The sequence below is a fragment of the Phocoena phocoena genome, chromosome 5, assembly GCF_963924675.1.
Source record: "Phocoena phocoena chromosome 5, mPhoPho1.1, whole genome shotgun sequence".
NCBI lineage: Eukaryota > Metazoa > Chordata > Mammalia > Artiodactyla > Phocoenidae > Phocoena > Phocoena phocoena.
In genome coordinates this window covers 129,518,930-129,537,432 of record NC_089223.1, presented here as the reverse complement: position 1 = coordinate 129,537,432, position 18,503 = coordinate 129,518,930, and the positions used below count along the sequence as shown (strand labels likewise).

At 35.1% G+C, this 18,503-nt stretch overlaps 1 pseudogene; it reads left to right on the top strand.

Moving 5' to 3' along the window:
* The first annotated feature begins 266 nt into the window (after positions 1–266).
* LOC136123258 (large ribosomal subunit protein bL9m-like) overlaps positions 267–18,503 on the top strand; it is a 37,986-nt pseudogene continuing 19,749 nt past the window's right edge.

The window sequence follows — 18,503 nt, the reverse complement described above, 5'->3', positions numbered from 1 at the left end:
TTAGATCCAAAAAAAAGAAGAGGAGGTGGGAGAAATGGGTGAAGCAGGTATTTTTTTAAAAATCTAATTCACTAGAGATTAACAACCCCATCAAATATTAATAAACATCAATAAATAATTCTAGGAACAATGAAAAAGTTTAAATCACAGCAAAACACAATTGTAGGAGCTGGTATATTAGCCAGGGTTCTCCACAGAACAAAAAGGAGATACGTATATACAGAGAGACAGAGAGGAATTTATTATAGAAATTGACTCATGCAATTATGGAGGCTGAGACCTTCCATGATTTACCACCTGCAAACTGTAGAACCAGGAAAGCCAGTGCTGTAATTCAGCCCAAGTCAGAAGGCCTGAGAATCAGGAGTGCCAATGTTCAAGGTCAGGACAAGATGGATGCCCAGTTCAACCAGAGAGAAAATCTGCCCTTATTCCATCTTTTTGTTCTCTTCAGGCCCTAGAAAAAATGGATGATGTTAACCTGCATTGGTAAGGGTGTTATTGTTTACTCAGGCTACCAACTCAAATGCTAATCTCTTCTGGAAACATCTTCACAGACATACCCAGAAATAATGGGTTTTTTTCATTTTCTGGGTAGTATTCTACATATTGATTTCTCTTTTTTTTTTTCAGAAATAATGTTTTACCCACTACCTGGGCATCCCTTAGCCCAGTCAAGTTAACATGAAATTAACTATCATACCCAGTGCATAATCTCAACCCTTAAACTGCGTGTTTTAGAATTCACAGAGGCTGAGAGAAGAATGACTTTTAACCAATATGTAAGTATTACTTAAAAAATATAATTTGAAGAGAAATTCAAGACACCTAAAACATTATACCAATTTATTTGCCATAGTACACAATACTGGGCCTGACTTGCATCTCTATAATGCAAAAATGAAACTTTAAATTACTGAGAGTCTCATGAAAACAGCTCTTGAAACTTAATACTCCAGAGTCATTAAAAGAAAAACTGGGGGTTTCCCTAGTGGTGCAGTGGTTAAGAATCCGCCTGCCAATGTAGGGAACACAGGTTCGAGCCCTGGTCCGGGAAGATCCCACATGCCGTGGAGCAACTAAGCCCGTGCGCCACAACTACTGAGGCTGTGCTCTAGAGCCCGCGAGCCACAACTACTGAAGCGTGCACACCTAGAGCCCGTGCTCCGCAACAAAACCACAATGAGAAGCCCGCGCACCGCAACAAAGAGTAGCCCCTGCTTGTTGCAACTAAAGAAAGCCTGCAGCAACAAAGACCCAACACAGCCAAAAATAAATAAATTAATTAACTAATTAATTAATTTAAAAAAAAGAAAAGAAAAACTGGGTCTTTACTAGGGAAAGAAAGAATTTACTAACTAGTAATTTTTTTCATTTGATATTATTATTTATAATAAATTAATAATTTAGCATTCTAATTTTAATATGACTTTCACAAAAATTACTTTACCAAGGCAGCAGAATTATGGAAGTAGTACTAGATATGAATTTAAAAGAACTATTCTTAGAGTCTTTTCTTCCATTTTACAGGTCTGTGGCGTTGGGCAAGACACTTAAGCTCTCTGATCTTTAGTTTCTTCACATGTAAAATGGGGATAAGAAAATAACATATATTTCATAAGGTTAATTTAGGTAGATTTACTTAGGCCAGGAAATAGATATTTGTTAAGTGAGAATTCTGTAAACTCTGAATATATTAAAACTGAAAAACGTAAAAACCACTGGATTAACAAGATTCCACACATATAAAAGATAAAAGCAGGATGGTCTGCTGTTAGATATATTACTCTAATTCCTACTGAATTAATATGAAGTATACATAACATAGAAATATAATCATTTTATTTACTCAATCAATCTACATATGCCATAAATTAATTATTATATTATAGCTGATTCAACCTTTAAATCTAGTTGAGGACATGACCACAGTCATTACCACAGTGGCCATTAAGTACAGTTCTCTATCAAAATGGGAAAAAGTATTTTGGTTTAAATTGGTAAATATCTGAACACTTCTAGGACTGACTGAGCAAAATTTCATAATCATGCACTATATCACTTAAATGATGCACTAGAGTCCTTAATTTAACGCAGATATTTCTTTGTTTTTCACCCCAACCAGTGCATTCTATTGTCTGTATAATCTAGATATGAGAAGTGAAGAGAAGCTGAAATATTGATTCCTGAGCTAAGAAGCCCAATGTAAAACTAGTGAAAAATTTTAAAACATTTTTTTCATGTATAGTTTTGTGTATAGTGACCAATAAATTATACTGTATATCTAATTAAACTGCAAACTATGAACAAATTAAAATATACATGTTTGTGATGAAGAATTACTTTTGTTCTTCACACAGTTTATGACTTTAATGTTAATATACAAGACTTGTAAACTTTCATTCATGTTCATGGCCAAGATATTAAAATATATATAAAGTTATGGATTTCAATACTTTAGTCATATATTCGCAGCCCCAAAGACCTAGATGTATATGAAACAAAACAGCAGGAAACAGGTTGAAAGCATTTGTTTTTAAAATACTCTACACTAAAAGATATATATTTATGGAGACTCATTATGATACAATCTAATGATCTAATTTCCAAGGAAATTTCCTTTTAAGGAAGGCATATTTTGTTATGAATTTCTTTAGCAATTTAGTAAGCAAATTTCCTTGACTATTGCCCAATGATATTATTTTATATTAAATTTCTTTACATGTCAAAATAGTTTATTGAAAGTTTCTGATTTGTAAATATATTTAAATGTGCATATATTAACACAGATTTAGGCATATGATGGGCTTCTAAATTATTATGTGGGGTTATATAAAGATCAAATATTCAATATTTTATATTAAATATAACATAATTATGTTCAGTATTTTACATAGACTAGGCTAAAAGTAAATATGAAATTCAGCATTGCATTATGTATCTTAAAAACTATACTGGAACCATGTTTGCATTCTCAAGAAAAGTCCATTTTAAGTGTTGGGAATTTATAATATATTCTCTCTCTTCCCTGTTTCATAGTAATTTTAGTACTTCCATAGTTGATTCAGTAGTCAACATGAGCTTATCAAAAACAAGTTTCACCAAATTGCATTCACTTTGTTTTCAGATGGGGTTTCTAGTTTATAATCAGAAGGAAGTCTTTTCTATAGTAGATCTTGTTTTCTAGAAATAAAATACAAACTGGCTAGCTATTTGTCAGAATTCTTTAGGGATTCTGGGAGTAGACAGAAAAGTTGATTGATTCCTCTCTGTGGCCTCTTTCAACTCATAATATCTGATCACATTTTTTCTGCTCTATACACTAGTATTATTCGGTTCTAGGACAAGAGCTGCAGTGGCTGTGTCACTTGTTCAGTGATATGACTTCAACTTAAGTGCCTAGCACTATAGCTCTGTTTTTCCACTAATGTCCTAATATGGTTTTGTATCTCACTTGTTTACTTGACACAGATTAATAATATGCACCAAACTTTGAGCTTAACTCTAGAATCAAGCCAACATAAACTTGTCATATATAGAGAGTAACAAAATATGTGATAAAATCTTTACTGGGGGCACAGCTGACACTTCCTATCCTGTCTTGCCCTTGGTCCTCAGTATTCTGTATACTGTCTTCTCCAAACATACATAGGGTGTTCAATTATTGCCACGGTCTATAAAATATTTATCTTCTGTCTAAATCTTATTAAACATCTATTGTCATGTTCCCATGTACATTTATGGGTCACTTTACCTTCAAAACTTATGTTCCTTATGACAGCAGAAGTCACTGTTCATTAAGGTATAAACTTTGGGATTGTTGTCTCCACGCTCTTAACTCCTAACACAGTTATTAATTTCTATCAATTTTACCTCCCAAATTTCTCCCAATGATATTTAATTTTCTCAGTGTCTGTTGTTGCTGTCTTACTCTGGCCACCATCTCACCTATCTTACAGAAACAACCTCAAATTGGTCTCCCTAGACTTGGTAGTTATGTTAAACCCACCATTCAATCCATCCTTCACCCAGTCGTCAAACTTGTTTTACCAATCTCTTACTTAAACCCTTTAATTATTCTGATTTAACGCCAAACTTCTTGCTTTACAAGTTGCTTATAGTCAAGGACCAGTTTTGGATGGAATTAAGGAGGGATGAAGGGGCAGTAGGAAGCGAGGGAAGGAGGAAGGGGGGAAAAAAGAATGACTGAAGTAAAAAGAAAATAAGAAAGTAACATTTTAATCAAATAAGAAGTGCTTAGCTGAGTTATCAACCTATGCTTCATTTGTAAGAATTAGTTCACTTCTAGTAACAATAGTATTACATTTAATAAAAAAACATATTTTCATCTTCCTTAATATTACATGCTAGGAATGACCACCAGTGACATTTTTCAATATGTGAAAGTTATAGTCAGGTTTTTACTTTTTCTTCTTTTCTATTTTTAGTTCTTAAAATCATGATGTGCTACTCATTGGGAGAAAAAAAATACCCCAGGTGACAAAATTACAATTGTAATAAAAAATAGAAAACAAGCTACTTGATATTTTTTTCTTAGTAACACTACAACTTTTAACATTTTTTACTAACTCAATGAGATTCATATGCAGGCTACAAATTTACTGCATGATTCATTATTTCAGAACACTATTTAATTTGAAAATCAGAGATAAGGTGTTGATAGTCTGTATAAACACATAAGTTAAATTATGTTGCTAATATGAAATTCAGAAGTTAGACTCAGAACATAAGACACAAAGTATGGAAAAGCTAGTTAGAAAATATTCAGAAAGGCTGTGATTTACAAATGGAGAGAGAGAAAAATTCCTGCAATATCCTTATTTCAACTTGTTTTCAAATGCAGATCCCAGGTCAGTATTTGAGGTGAATAATCTTTTATTCACACGATAAATATTGAATCAGTATTTGATATCAGAGCTTAGTAATTCTTTGTGACAAAACTGTGAATTTAATTTGAAAAAAAATAGTATATCAATCGCTTAGCAATAAAGATGTTAGCTAAATGGTCATTTAAAAGTCATCATGGGCACTGTAGGAATATCAATAAAAATTCCAGAAAGATGAGATGTAATTGTGAAAACTTTTTTATTGAACTACAAGTGGGATAACACTAATTTGATATGTTCTTAAGCAAAAAGGGAATTTCACAAAACCGTCTCCCCCCTTCTTCTCTCCTTTTCTCCCCCCCACTTCTTCCATCATTCGGTTCACCTTTCTCTCCTGCATCCCTCGCCCCCTTCCCCATCCCCTTTCACTCTTACTACTCTCCTTTGTCTGTCATTTCTAGACGTCCCTTCTTTTTATGCAGACTAGCTTCATCAACATGGCACAAAACAGGACTATCAAAAACTAGCTCCTCATATCACTGCTACCAGGAAGGGAGTACAGGTCACTATCCTGGGAAACGGTGTTGATTTGCCCAGTTTGAGTCAGATGTCCAGGCCTGGGCTAAGCAACTGTGCTTGGGGGTGGGAATAATGACTACCTTAGCTTCCAAGCTTTACTTAAGTCCAAGACAGCAGAGAATTCTATGGTAAAATCTGCCATCTAAATGACATGTTTGAGAGAATTTTCCAGATTCAGAGGGTGATATTTTTGTCACAAAAACTATAGATGAACTTTTACAAGCTGTTCTGGATTATATGCGAACTGAAGGAGGTGAAGATAGACTGATGACATTTTTTCTGAGGGATATTTTCTAAAGGTATACAACAATGTCAATATATCAAGGGAAGAACCAAGGCTATTTCTCTGTGAAGGGATCGAAAATCAACTAGAATTAGTCAATACATCCATTTAAAGCTTTTTATAAAAGCTACTTCCTTCTTGTTCTCTTTGTACTGTCCTGACAGCAAACTATTATACTTTGGCAAATTTACTTTCTGGCATTCATAGGGGAGTTACACACAATCGAAGAGCAGAAGGCCATGTTCATCCCTGTTCTAGGGAGAGTGAAAGCAAATAAACAGGCTTTCCAGGGCATAATGCCTCACAAACCCATTTCTGGTCTGGGAGTAAGCCCAGAGTAGAGGAATGGATAGCTGGGCTGCCGTTTTGTCCACTTCCATCTCAAAAGTTTGCTTACTCTTCATGATTCATGATATCAATATTCTCATGGTGCCTTAATTTTAGATCCAAAGACTCACTTCCTTTTTTTATTTCCATTGAATTATCTAGTATTATCAATACCGAAAACATCCTGAGCTTCTATAATTTTCTAGATATTATGCTTAAATTTTCTCATTAAAGTTTTCTTAATCATGACAATGGATCTGTTAGTCAGCTCTTTTTATTCTCATTTTTGAAGTAAGAAAACAAGGAAGACAGGTTGAAGAAACTCTCCAGGGTCACATAACCAGGAAACGTGTGTGAGTTTCAGCCACAGCTATGACTGACACTGCTGTCCATCATTCTTTTTTATTTTTTTAATAGATCTTTATTGGAGTATAATTGCTTCACAATACTGTGTTAGTTTCTGTTGTACAAGGTGAATCAGTCATATGCATACATGTATCCCCATATCTACTCCCCCTTGAGCCTCCCTCCCACCCTCCCTATCCCACCCCTCTAGGTGGTCACAAAGCACCAAGCTGATCTCCCTGTGCTATGCAGCTGCTTCCCACTAGCTATCTATTTTACATTCGGTAGTGTATATATGTCCATGCTACTCGCACTTCGCCCCAGCTTCCCCCTCCCCCGCCATGTCCTCAAGTCCATTCTCTATGTCTACGTCTTTATTCCTGCCTTGCCACTAGGTTCATCAGTACCATCATTTTTTTTTTTAGATTCCATATGTATGTGTTAGCATATGGTATTTGTTTTTCTTTTTCTGACTTCATTCTGTATGACAGCCTCTAGGTGCATCCACCTCACTACAAATAACTTAGTTTCGTTTCTTTTTATAGCTGAGTAATATTCCATTGTATATACGTGCCACATCTTCCTTATCCATTCATCTGTCGATGGACACTTAGGTTGCTTCCATGTCCTGGCTATTGCAAATAGAGCTGCAATGAACACTGTGGTATTGACTCTTTCTGAATTATGGTTTTCTCAGGGTATATGCACAGTAGTGGCATTGCTGGGTTGCATGGTAGTTCTATTCTTAGTTTTTTAAGGAACCTCCATACTGCTCTCCATAGTGGTTGTATCAGTTTACATTCCCACCAACAGTGCAGGAGCATTCACACCCTCTCCAGCATTTATTGTTCCTAGATTTTTTGATGATGGCCATTCTGACCAGTGTGAAGTGATACCTCATTATAGATATGATCTGCATTTCTCTAATAATTAGTGATGTTGAGTATCTTCTCATGTGCCTCTTGGCCATCTGTATGTCTTCCTTGGTGAAATGTCTATTTAGGTCTTCCACCCATTTTTTGATTGAATTATTTTTTTGGATATTGAGCTCCATGAGGTGTTCGTATATTTTGGAGATTAATCCTTTGTCAGTTGTTTCATTTGCAAATACCTTCTCCCATTCTGAGGGTTGTCTTTTTGTCCTGTTTATGGTTTCCTTTGCTGGGCAAAAGCTTTGAAGTTTAATTAGGTCCCATTTGTTTATTTTTGTTTTTATTTCCATTATTCTAGGAGATGGGTCAAAAAAGATCTTGCTGTGGTTTATGTCAAAGAGTGTTTTTCCTATGTTTTCCTCTAAGAGTTTTATAGTGTCTGATCTTACATTTAGGTCTTTAATCCATTTGGAGTTTATTTTTGTGTATGGTGTTAGGGAGTGTTCTAATTTCATTCTTTTACATGCAGCTGTCCAGTTTTCCCAGCACCACTTATTGTCATCTACTACAGCATTCAAATACTTCTCAAATACATTGCTATTGTCCACTGTACTAATTCCAGTTTTATTACCTGATGCTTAGATATTCCCAGTAGTCTTCCCCAGGTCTCTCCTTACTTCAGTCTTTCCTTCAGATCCCTGCCATATCAGTGTTCTTCCACATCATTGCAAAATGGCACTCATCCTCAAAAACCTTCAGGACCAAATGATATAACTTACATACCATTTTCTTACACATTCCTGATGAAAGCTAAGTATCCAATGTAATCTTTAATAGAATGAATACTGGTTATCAACTGCAACACAATCTAATCCAAATAACCCCCAATTCTACTCTATCTTTAGCTAAATGAGCACTTATTTATGGCCCCCATTGAATATCAATCAACATCTTGTGCTGCCTGATCTGTGTCAGTCAGAAATCATTGGCTGTACTTTTCAGCTCATATCAACTCACTTGACACTCCAGGTGCCATCTAAGAGTTTTATATTTATCCTTTCTATGACTGTTTGGCCATGTACTTGAGACTTGAGGTTAGGTACTGTCTTCAACTTTTTGTATACCAAAGAACATCTAACAATTGCCTTGGCTATAGATTGTCAAAAACAAAAAACTTACTTTCTCTTAGTTGCTTGTGATCTTATTTAATTAATTATAGGTAATGTCATAGTGGGATTAAAATATTCTCAAGTAATCATTTTAGTTTCTAGCTAAGGTTTTACCACCTACCTGCTGAGTGATTTTTTTTTTAATTGTAAGGAATGTGAGAGATGAATTCAACTTGGGGAAGGAGAAGGCTATGATGACATAGAGGTTGTCTCCACCAGATGTAAAGGAAAAGTAAAATAGAGCATGACTGTCCCTAGAAGGACAGAAAGAGAATGGGGGGATAGTTGTAGGGAATTCATATTATCAGGCAAATATGTTCCTGTTCCTATCCTCCATGACAAAATCCTAGAAAGTGAGATGTTACATAATTTGGAATAGAAAGCTAAGAGACTGTACCCTTATTAACTTCTGGAATTTTGTATGAGTTGTCCACTAAGCAAGCATTCCCAAATTAAGCCAGAAGGTCTAAAACAAACTAAAAATGATGGCATGACATGGCAGGCTGAGAGAGAACCATAGTACTCCAGAAGTCTTTACAAGTTCTATTCATCAGGAAAATGAACCACAAATTTCCAGCATACCTCAAGGCTGAGTTGAGATCCATAGGTGTGTCATGAAAGGAAGAGATGTCCTTACCCTAAAGGGTGATAACCAATGGACATCCTAACACAGGTCCCAGGTGGGGGACCTGGCTGAAACTCAAGAAGAGTCTGCCAAATTTGTGTGATTAAAACTGGGTTTGGCAGGGAAAAGCACTGGGCACTCACCCAACAAGAGAATGGAAAATTTCATCAGTGGTCATCTTGACAGATACAAGTACAAGCAATTTGGAGACCACTCAAGCCAACAATCTTGCAGCTGAGTCCAACTAAAGGTCAAAGAAAAAAGTTCTATATTATGTTACGGAGTCTCCTCCTCCATCCAGGGGTTACAGAAATTTTCACACTCAAATGCCTTCTGGAATAGGGAGAAGGAGGTGGCTATAGAGAGTGGTTAAAATAGAGAAAAACTGCTTCAAATAATAATAGATCAGGATACCTTAACCAGAAAGTTTAAGAATCCCTTCACTCCAACAATGAAGGAGAGGGATTCTTGAGAGGTTTAGAAAATAACAAATAATAAGTAATTTTTTCCTTCCCATTTAAGTAGAGAGTATCAAATTTTGGATCTTGATGCAGTTTAAATCATGCCTATAAGGGATAAGTATTTAAGCATTTTTGTCAAATTTTCTAAGCCACAATTGGAGGAAAAAATGTGAATAGACTCTTTGGCAGAGACTGGTGAATTCTACCCCAATATCTACTCTCTCCTACTTCTTTAGAAATAAAAACCTGTAAGTATTTTAGCTAAGCACATAGTCATTCAAAATGAATACTGTAATTCTTGGTAACCACCTTACCAGCAGATATGATTAAATTCTGGACAGTGAAATATGTGAATTGTTGAGTGACATCTTCTGGAAAATAATCCTTTACCCTCAGTGAAAACCCCTAACCCTCAGTATACCAGGAAACACATAACCAGTTACCACCTGACTCCAAAGGTCCTTTTGAATTTTAAAAAAATTTTATCAACAATGTAGATTAATAATGAAGGGATAGTAAAAGAAGAAGTAAAGCTGTCACTATTTGCAGATGACATGATACTATACATAGAGAATCCTAAAGATGCTACCAGAAAACTACTAGAGCTAATCAATGAATTTGGTAAAGTAGCAGGATACAAAATTAATGCACAGAAATCTCTGGCATTCCTATATACTAATGATGAAAAATCTGAAAGTGAAATCAAGAAAACACTCCCATTTACCATTGCAACAAAAAGAATAAAATATCTAGGAATAAACCTACCTAAGGAGACAAAAGACCTGTATGCAGAAAATTATAAGACACTGATGAAAGAAATTAAAGATGATACAAATAGATGGAGAGATATACCATGCTCTTGGATTGGAAGAATCAACATTATGAAAATGACTCTACTACCCAAAGCACTCTATAGATTCAATGCAATCCCTATCAAACTACCACTGGCATTTTTTACAGAACTAGAACAAAAAATTTCACAATTTGTATGGAAACACAAAAGACCCCGAATAGCCAAAGCATTCTTGAGAATGAAAAACGGAGCTGGAGGAATCAGACTCCCTGACTTCAGACTATACTACAAAGCTACAGTAATCAAGACAGTATGGTACTGGCACAAAAACAGAAAGATAGATCAATGGAACAGGATAGAAAGCCCAGAGATAAACCCAGGCACATATGGACACCTTATCTTTGATAAAGGTGGCAGGAATGTACAGTGGAGAAAGGACAGCCTCTTCAATAAGTGGTGCTGGGAAAACTGGACAGATACATGTAAAAGTATGAGATTAGATCACTCCCTAACACCATACACAAAAATAAGCTCAAAATGGATTAAAGACCTAAATGTAAGGCCAGAAACTATCAAACTCTTAGAGGAAAACATAGGCAGAATATTCTATGACATAAATCACAGCAAGATCCTTTCTGATCCACCTCCTACAGAAATGGAAATAAAAACAAAAATAAACAAATGGGACCTAATGAAACTTCAAAGCTTTTGCACAGCAAAGGAAACCATAAACAAGATGAAAAGACAACCCTCAGAATGGGAGAAAATATTTGCAAATGAAGCAACTGACAAAGGATTAATCTCCAAAATTTACAAGCAGCTCATGCAGCTCAATAACAAAAAAAACAAACAACCCAATCCAAAAATGGGCAGAAGACCTAAGTAGACATTTCTCCAAAGAAGATATACAGACTGCCAACAAACACATGAAGGAATGCTCAACATCATTAATCATTAGAGAAATGCAAATCAAAACTACAATGAGATATCATCTCACACCAGTCAGAATGGCCATCATCAAAAAATCTAGAAACAATAAATGCTGGAGAGGGTGTGGAGAAAAGGGGACACTCTTGCACTGCTGGTGGGAATGTGAATTGGTTCAGCCACTATGGAGAACAGTAGGGAGGTTCCTTAAAAAACTACAAATAGAACTACCATATGACCCAGCAATCCCACTACTGGGCATATAACCTGAGCAAAGCAAAATTCAAAAAGAGTCATGTACCAAAATGTTCATTGCAGCTCTATTTACAATAGCCCGGAGATGGAAACAACCTAAGTGCCCATCATCGGATGAATGGATAAAGAAGATGTGGCACATATATACAATGGAATATTACTCAGCCATAAAAAGAAATGAAATTGAGCTATTTGTAATGAGGTGGAGAGACCTAGAGTCTGTCATACATAGTGAAATAAGTCAGAAAGAAAAAGACAAATACCATATGCTAACACATATATATGGAATTTAAGGAAAAAAATGTTATGAAGAACCTAGGGGTAAGACAGGAATAAAGACACAGACCTACTGGAGAACGGACTTGAGGATATGGGGAGGGGGAAGGGTGAGGTGTGACAGGGCGAGAGAGAGTCATGGACATATATAGACTAACAAACGTAAGGTAGATAGCTAGTGGGAAGCAGCCGCATGGCACAGGGATATTGGCTCGGTGCTTTGTGACCGCCTGGAGGGGTGGGATAGGGAGGGTGGGAGGGAGGGAGACATAAGAGGGAAGAGATATGGGAACATATGTATATGTATAACTGATTCACTTTGTTATAAAGCAGAAACTAGCACACCATTGTAAAGCAATTATACCCCAATAAAGATGTTAAAAAAATTCTTTATTAGAAATTTTAATAAAAAAATAAGTATAATACACAACACTGTAAATCAACTATACTTGAATAAAATAAATTTTTTAAAACTTAAAAAAAATAAGTATAGTAAACCTCTTTGTATCAGGTATATTTTGGAGCACAAATGTCATAAAAGCTGAAAGGACACTGCCATTATTCCTTGCAGCAAAAGAGGATGGTCCAATTCTTTTAGAAATGTATGATGAAGTCCTTTCTGCTGAATGACTACCTAGATGAGGCTATCATACATATTTTATTTACTAAGAAATATATATTTTACGAATTGATTTTTGAGTTTGAGGAAATTTAACTAGGACATTGTAGTCTGAAAACTCATAGTCTGAGACTGCATTTATAGGGTCAATTTCACTGTCATTGTTAGAGTCTAGGACAGTGCTGTCTAATAAAATCATGTGAGCCAAATGTCTGATTTTAAAATTTCTTAGAGTCACATTGAAAATGTAAAAAAAAATGGGTGAAACTTATTTTTAAATTAATTTTTATTGGAGTATAGTTGGTTTCCAATGTTGTGTTAGTTTCTGCTGTACAGCAAAGTGAATCAGTTATACATATACATATATCCACTCTTTTTAGAGTCTTTTCCTATATAGGTCATTACAGAGTATTGAGTAGAGTTCCCTGTGCTTATTAGTTATCTATTTTATACATAGTAGTGTGTATATGTCAATCCCAATCTTCCAATTTATCCCTCCCCCCAAAGCTATTTTTAATAACATATTTTATTTAATACATCCAAAATATTATTATCATTCCAACATGAAATAAATATAAAGTATGAGATATTTTGCTTTCTGTTTTCTCATACAAAGTTTTCAAAACATAGTGTGTAGTTTATGCTTAATAAACATTCTAATTTGAGCACGTTTCAGGGGCTCACTAGCTACATGTGGCTATTAGTGGCTACCATATTGGACAGTGTAGTTCTAGACAATTTATATGTCTTCTTGTATTTATATTCTAATAGTTACAAAACATCTAACCTCACCAGTTTTCTTCTCTTTGCCATTATGGGCGGAAAATGAGAAACTCTGAATTCTCAGTTGTGCTCAATGAAAGCTAAAAGCAGACTATCAATTAGTTTCCTTTGCACCGTCTTGAAATAATAATGCAATATCTGGAGCAACTGAATAACCTGGTGACATTAGCATCTCCTCATATGAGTATTTTTTTAGCATGGTTTAGAATAACTGATGAGTGATGAAATAATTTCTAAGATGATAACAGAAAAAGGTTTCAAGACATCAAAAAATAATTTAAGAACCCATAATGTATTTGAGATTTATAAGAGGATCCAATCAACCCATAAAGTAATTGTAAGATACAATGAATTTTATTTTAATACTAAAAAGAAAAGAAAATTTTAAGATATTTTTCTCTGGTCTTCAGAAGACTCCTGAGAAAATCATAACATATTAAACATGAAAAATAATTAGACATGTTCAAAAATAGAAACAAAACCTAAAATTGAGTACACTACTGAGGGTTAGAGACATATGGTGGACCAACTTGCCACTTTGTCTTCGTCCATCCCTCTATTCAGCTTCCTAGAATGTGATGTAATTTCAGACAATACAGCAGTCATCTTGGCCCAGAAGCACAAAGTACTCACACTCAGAAATATCACAGTTGTTAGATGAAAGAATCTGGTTACTAAACCAGGAGCTACCTCCTGACTTTTTAACATGAGAGATGTATTTGGCAGTTGCCCTCAATATGGCCTTCTCACAGCACTGTGTACCAATAGGATTACACCCGTGTTAATACTATCCCACCACTCAAAGAGACTTTCGCATAGCATAATAATAAAGTCAATCCTGAATCAGACTGAAAAAAACCTCTTATTTATTAAAAATATCCTTCACCCAAGTTCAATTTTCTTCTCCTTTCCTCCCCTCCTCCCCGTGTTTGTTTAATGAATCCAGACGATTCAAACACCAATCAAGGTTTTGTTCATTTTTAAGGCTACACTGCTGTTGAAATGATGAGAACTGGTGAATAATAATTATCATATAAAGCACAATTTATTGTAAAAATATGGACGGATTTTTGAATAGGTGAAATTTCTGACAGTATGTTCACTGCCATCTCCAAAATAGTGCTAGCTTATTCAAATAGGACTATTGTTGTTACAATATGATGTTTACCCTTTCATTTTTTTATGCTTTCTTAAGTCTGGGCACTGTACGATCTATATTTGTTTCACAGTTGAGTATGAATAAAACATCAGAAACTAAGTTATACGTTTAGGTAATATAAAATTGGCTTGACATCTTTGTACATATCATCAAATCTAGCAGAAAAATACATTTTCTTCATTTCCAAACTAGAAGGTGGTTTCTTTTGAAATGAATAGGTCAAGAAGCAAATTGTATGCATTTTAAAATATGGATATAGGAAACTACAAAGAAGAAAGAGAGCATGTAGGTCAGGTTAATGATCCTTTGCTTATCACAACCTGACCAAAATCTATAAATGTTAAAATATTTTTATGTTATTTCCTAAAGTATTTCAAGTATTTGAAAGCTTGGCACAGAAATGCTATTTTATACTACTTTTTTCTAAACACTCTGCCTTATTTTCCTTTTGGTGTTAACACACCTAAGGAAATATGTAAACATTGGGTTTAAGACTGCAGGGGCTTATAGGAAAAGAATTATGAACACTAAGTCCAGAAAAAAAAAAGATTTTTGGGGTGAAATGAAAGATGAAATGAATTTTTCTTAAAGATAAACAATAACCAGAAGCATCGTGCTTTTTTTTTAATCAAACACATTTTGTCTTAGTAACTTTTTAGCACTAAATGAGATTAAAGGTGAAATTCATAAATAAGTTAGGATTTTGAGTTTTCATGTTGTGATTATTCATTTCTAGTACCTGAAAAATATGTGAACCAATACCATTCTTTCATCTTAAAACTAGATCTACTTCTGAACAGATTCTACATTTTGAATTAATTTATTGGAAATTAAGAGGCATAGCAACAAACACAGGAGACAACAACTGCATCCTGAGTTCTACTCTGACCTTTATCTTTCAAAACAGTAACTCTCCAAAATTTCTGAAAGGTTAACTAATCTCTTAAAAGGTCACCTGTCTTTAAACTAGCTACAGTATATAAATGCTTTTCTGCTATCCTGGAGCAATTCATCAATAACTCATTAAAATAGCACTGCTTCTTTCTTGAAGTTTTTACTTTCTTGCAAGGCTATTTCCTCTTGGCCAATATAACATTTAATGTATGTCACAATTTATGAAAATATGATTATGTAAGACTATTACAGTGCTGTTCAATTAATTAAAACTATTTATTGAGTACCTAGTATATGCCAGGCAGAGATCTAGGTGCTAAGGAAAGAAAAAGTCATAAATCAAAAGAAGCGTTTGTTATAATGTGTGTTTATGTATAGTAAGTATGGTTATATCAGCATGTGGTATTTAAGGCAATATGGTGGCTCATAAACCCTTTGAAAGATAATATACTTACTTTAACACTGATAAAACTGATGTAAACATTTGCAAAACTATTTTTTCTAACTCATTTGGGAGTCTATCCTTAATGTTAAATATCAATTTATGCAAAATTTTGCCCTTGGAGGTACAATTGGGTATTTTAATGTGATCAAAAGGCATTAAAAGTATAATAGGTTGTATAAGGTACCTATGATGGATAAAAAGGGTTCCTATTTGCAGACAAGGATAGGATTCCAAAGTAATGACACAGAATTTCCTTCTATATTCTGCAAATTGATCCAAAAGATATTTTGTTGTTGTTGATATTCTGAAGAGAAAAATAAATAGTTTTTGTAGAATCTTTGTTTATTGTTTAAAAATGAATCTCACTAAATCCCACTAATATGTATTACCCACTCATTAATTAAGGCCCCAAATGTCATTCTACTCAAAAGGGCAATGATACGCTTTATGAAGAAAGATTTTTCTTCCAAAGAAACAGCAATTAGCCCATCCTTTGGATGAACAATTGTAGTTGATAATAAAAGTACAAAAGCAATTTAATACCCATCTTGCTTAACAGTATTCTGGTTTCTGGCATTTATTAAATTCATGTTTTTCAAACTGTGGATTTGACATATATTACCTAGCTTTTCCTAAGCATAAAAGGTTATAAAACAGAAAATGCATCAATAAATACCAGATGTATAAATCACATGTAGTACAGCCAAGAAGTGCTATATGAAACTTGTGTTTTGATTATGTTTCTTTATGTGTCTCTATGTAGTCATAGGCACTAGGCTGCAATGTAAATTTCATTTCTTATAAAGTTTTTGTTTCGAAAGACACTAAATTAGAACATTATGTGAAACAGTCTGAAAGTATCAATAAGAAATAATGGCTGATTTTCATAAATGTATTTTAATTTCACGTCTCTTACTTTTCCTGAAAATAAGCTGAAAGCTTTAGCATTCACTAAATTGGATATATAAGAGTTCATGTTGATTTGAAAAGAGAACTCAGAGCTGTGATTGAAGTTGTAGGAATAAGAGAAAGACAAATGAAAGTTATTTAAAGTCACTTACCTGTATGGGATTCAAAACGTAAAAGTTCATTCATTCCAACACACAACTTAGATACATTACTATGAGATTAACTTAAGTAAACAGTATACTCAGAATATCATTTACAATTACAGCTATGTTAGCTATCTAACAAGAATGTTTTAAATGAAATTTTACATATCAAATCTATGCTTTTAAAATATTATATGCACTTGGACTTCCAATTCAGTGCGGGAAATTGAGGCAATGGTCTTTTTGCTATTATTGCCTTTTAACTACCTAAATGAAATCCTGTGATGTTTACTTAATTCCTTAAATTTGAATCCTCATTCTTGCTGAGTGTACCCTTGTGTCTCTATTGAAAGTTAAACGGGTTCTACTCTACTCGTACCTTAGTGCACATTTGTTGAAAAGTCAGAGTCCATTCGTTTCTCCCAACACCTGCCACATGCTGAATTGCAGTCCGAGAGCAAGGATGTACTTATGTATATAAAGTATTCAGACAGGTTAAAGGACTGTGATAAAATAAATATCTTTGTTTCCCCCATAGAGGTTAAGTGAAGATTTTTTCAGAATTGCCCTCCCTTACCAGCAACAAACGAGAGGTAATAACTAATGTGAATGTTGGGTTAATTAGCTTCTCCCTTTACAGAAAAATGAGTCATGTATGCTCTCCAATCCAGATGAGGTTCCATTATGATTATATTTAGCTTTACATAAATGGAAACATTCTGCGTAAAGTCTAGTATTGTCAATCACAATATATATATACACTATTGTGTATACAGTAGATGATATGATTTCCTGTCCAAATATCTACTTTGTTTTTCTGTGTTTTTGTTTGTTTGTTCTGTTTTGTTTTGCGGTACGCGGGCCTCTCACTGTTGTGGCCTCTCCCGTTGCAGAGCACAGGCTCCGGATGCACAGGCTCAGTGGCCATGGCTCACGGGCCCAGCCGCTCCGCGGCATGTGGGATCTTCCCGGACTGGAGCACAAACCCGTGTCCCCTGCATCGGCAGGCGGGCTCTCAACCACTGCGCCACCAGGGAAGCCCTGTTTTTCTGTTTTTATTAATTAATTTATTTTATTTATTTATTTTTGGCTGCATTGGGTCTTTGTTGCTGCGCACGGGCTTTCTCTAGTTGCGGCGAGCAGGGGCTACTCTTCGTTGCCGTGCGCGGGCTTCGCATTGAGGTGGCTTCTCTTGCTGTGGAGCATGGGCTCTACGCATGCAGGCTTCAGTAGTTGTGGCACACGGACTTAGCTGCTCCGCAGCATGTGGGATCTTCCCAGACTAGGGATCGAATCTGTGTCCCCTGCATTGGCACATGGATTCTTAACCACTGTGCCACCAGGGAAGCCCCCAAATACTCTACTTTGATGGCACATTTATTTCTCTGTTGCTATTAGTTTTGACTACTAACAGTCAACAGCCCCTCCCATCCTTTCCCACTTCTCTAAAGAATCTTTCTTGTTGTGATAACAAAATCAGTGACTGGAAGGACATGCTCCCCTCCCTTTGCAGTGACCGCAGATTATGACTGACAGAAAGGACACAAAGCTGGCCTACTTATATGTAAATAGGAGGAAACACTGCAATGTGATTTATGCTCCAGAGCCCTAACCCTGTAGATCAGGCCAAGATTATGCCTCATCTAAGACTACAACTTTGTTCAACATTTCACTGCTACATTTATTCCCTTAAAGTCGATTTTTTTCCCAGATACATAGTCCATGAAAAAGTCACTTTTACCCAAATCCGTGTCTCACATTCCACTTCATGGGAACCTAACCAAAAGCAGTT